Genomic DNA, 3,788 nt, shown 5'->3' with positions numbered 1-3,788 from the left:
GAGGCTACATTCCATATTCAGCTAAGAGTTATACTCAGAAAAAATACTGCTAAGATCTTAGAAGTGATTTTTGTCTAGCTGAGCAGTCTGCAAAATCTCAACAAAAAGTTTTATAGGTGCACCTGTCATCTGATCTTGAGCCTGAGATTATGTTTAATAGAAGGATTTGATATTTACCACTAGGTTTTGTTTTAATTTGAGAATCTTTTTCAAGATGGAGAAGTCTGTAATTGACAAACAGTTTTATTTCCCAACCCTTGGTCTTGGATGAAAATATTTCACCTATATTCTGATTGAAAATTGAACAGTAGTTCTTTCTTTAGTGTCTGTCTCTAGATCTGATTCTTTATCATATGAGAAAACAAAACAAAACAAAACAAAACTGTTCACACTTTTAACACTCTGTCTGGAAACTTTAGCTAAATACAGATTAATNGTTATCATATGAGAAAACAAAACAAAACAAAACTGTTCACACTTTTAACACTCTGTCTGGAAACTTTAGCTAAATACAGATTAATTAGATATTCTTTCTACCTTTCTACCTCCTGGCAACCATTTACCAAATGTGGTACCTCTAACTAAAATGGGTCAACTGTTTTTCCAAGCCTCCAATGTCAATGTACTCACTATACTTCCAACTTGCATTAAGAGTCTTTTAAAACTCTTCTGGCTCTGCGTTCTTCCTGGTCCTAATGCCAATACCAGATGTTTTAACTTTGTGTTACATTAGCACTTTACTTCTAGGTAATAATTTTTGTTTCAATAATCTATAACTGTGTAACTACCTACCTCAGAATTAGTGGTTTAAAGCAGTAACAATTTATTATTTTTCACAACTCTGTGAGTTGGTTATTTGATTCTTCTGTGTAATGTGTTATGAGCTGAAGTACTGGGATAAGATAAAAGTCCCAAATGGTCTTACTTATATGGCAGGTAATTGGTGCTGGCTACACGCTAGAGCTCAGTTTAAGCTGTTGGCTAGCACCTCAGTTCACTCCTTGTAGAACTCTCCACGGGGTTGCTTGGGTTTCCACAGAACTTGGTAGCTAGCTTCAAAGAGAAACATTCAAAGGGCAAAGTGGGAGCTGAAAATCTCTTAAAATGAAACTCTGGAAGTTACATGTCACTTCTGCTACATTCTATTGATCAAAGCCAGTTATAGGACAAAGCCATTTTTCTGTGTGGGAAGACAGGTCACAAGGTTCCAAACACCAGATGGCATGGTTCATTAGGGGCCATCTATGGAATCCGGCTCACACAGAAACATATTACCAGTAAGTGTGAAGTGTGAATAGAAGGGGATAAGATGTAAAGCAGTGAGGATAGGAGTCTAGGAAACCACCCCAGGCAAGAAATGTTTACCGCCCAAACTAAGGCATCTATGAGTGGGTGCAGAGAACACAGACCCAAGGTCATTAGGAGGGTCACCGGTGGATTGAGAGAGTAGAGGAGCTGAGAGAACCGTAGGATAAATTACTAGTTTTACTAGAGTCATTTTAATACAGTGGCCTCACTTAACAAATACGAGGTGAAATAGCTTAACTGGATAATTAAACCAATGTAGACTTCTCTCTTGATGTTCTGAATGCTCTCACCCTTTATTATTTAAAGGTACCCTTTCCTATGAATCATTGTCTGTCCCACCAGCACTAATGAGATGTGGTCGTGATGAACATTTGAGCTAACTTTTTGTGCAGTGGGAAAGAACGTTAACGATGATCTCCATGGCAGTGAGCTCATATTCTCCTCAGCATCTGAACAACTAGAATCTGCTATTCCCAGCTTTGGAGATGATGTATCATTATTTAATTCCACAGAGGTCTCAGAAATCTACAATTCTCCTTTACTACTAAATCAAGAGTTCAAAATATCCTTCTGTCATTGCAAAAACAACTTTAACTTGAGGAGGCAGGAAAATTTGTTTCAACAGAACTCACTCACAAGAACACAGGTAAGCAGCAATTTACCTTCTCAGTCCTACTAATCCATTCTTCCTTCCTTTTTTTTCTGTATTATTTCTATCTTTCTTCATTTTCTCTCTTGTAAAGAAATTATGAATATGGTTTGGAAATCCTTTCTAAGCTGTACTTGACAAAGAGCTAACTACAATATGAGTTGAATGAACAGAAGTCTATGAAGATAATTTTTTCTTTATCATAGAGTTTCCCTATATCCAAATTTAGTCCTTCCTAGAAATGTCTTGAAATTATGTCCTGTCTGGTGGCAATGACTGGATTAAGCTGTCCTTTGGATAACTTATTCTGTCTTTCAGTCATCACACACACATATCCAGGAACTTACTGGCTTTAATTTTTTTCATAAAATCCAAAATTTCCGGGATATACTAAGATTTGCAGAGATGAATAGGTCTCATTGTGATTCTTTCTTAAGTTTCTGATATTCAGAAGAAAAAGCACTTCTGTGTCTGCACTAGATGTGTGCTGCTGGACATTGTCATCCGAGAGCGCTCTTCTTTTTCAGATTCTATATGTGAAATACAGCAAGGGAAGAGCAGGTTTCTATTTATATGACACCATTCTTCCTCGACTTGCTCAAGCCTGGATTACAGTATGTTGTCTAGCTTCTCCAGAAATCTTCCTTTTTCATTTACAATAATAAAAATTCAATTTTTTTGTCCACATGTTTAAAATGTTTTAAGGCTGCCATTCACGAACAGCCTTAGTTTAGTTACACACAAACTGTTTGAATGCCATCAGAACTTCTTAAGCTACAGCTTTCTCCCTAATTATGAGCCATACATTATTGTCTATATCATCTGTCAAATAAACAGCTTTTGTGCTTGCCAAAAGAATATCTGGAGGTGCTCTTATTTATATTGTATGTTGAAAATATAAATAAAAACACAAGCATGGTTTACTCATGTTACAATTAATAAACCACCACAATCCAAACATTACCTGTTTTTCCCCCACGTGACAGCATCTCTTTAAACACAGTTGATTTTTAAAAAAATCTGTATCCTTAACCTCTGCTAGGGAGAAAAAAAAATACTGTATATTAAACAGTAGGGACTTATATTAAAATATGTTGAGAATTTAGGATTTTCTTAAATTTTTTTTGCTTTTTAAAAAAATTATTTATTTATTTGAGAGAGAAAGCACATGGGGGGAGGGAAGGAGGGAGAGAGAGAAAGAGAGAATCCCAAGCAGCCTCTCCACCAAGCGCAGAGCTGGATGTGGGGCTGGATCTCATGACTCCGAGATCATGACCTGAGCAGGTATCAGGAGTCAGGCACTTAATCTACTCAGCCACCCAGACACCCCTAGGATTTTCTCAATATTAAGCTGAAACATAAAGGGCATGCCTACTACCATAAGAGCATATCGAAAGCAGATATAGGGCTAATTCAGCAGAACAGAAGAAATATTAGCCTAAGTATTAATTAGGCTTCAGACAAACATTAATTATCAGTTTGAAATCAATGTTACTGTCTTCATTCCTTTCAGTGAATGAGATTCTGATTTTCTAGAAGTCTATTTTAATTCCTATCTTAGGCAATTTGTTTATATTCTGATAGTTACAATGGACACAAATTAATCTTTCATGATTAAGTATGATTAACAAAACACTCTTGTTTATGTATTAGATAACAAGAAACATACTCTAGCAGGTAAAGACAGCTTTATTTCATTAATCTTTGGTTTTTAATATAGTGATTCTTCTATCTCGACTGCTTTCTATGTATCACATAATGTGTTATGCTTTCGTTTTAATTTTTTATTAAAGTAATTCATGTAAATAGTTAGCAGTTGCACAGTACTAGT

The sequence above is a fragment of the Ailuropoda melanoleuca genome, chromosome 2 (genome assembly GCF_002007445.2).
Source record: "Ailuropoda melanoleuca isolate Jingjing chromosome 2, ASM200744v2, whole genome shotgun sequence".
Taxonomy (NCBI): Eukaryota; Metazoa; Chordata; class Mammalia; order Carnivora; family Ursidae; genus Ailuropoda; species Ailuropoda melanoleuca.
Note: the sequence above shows the minus strand (reverse complement) of the source record.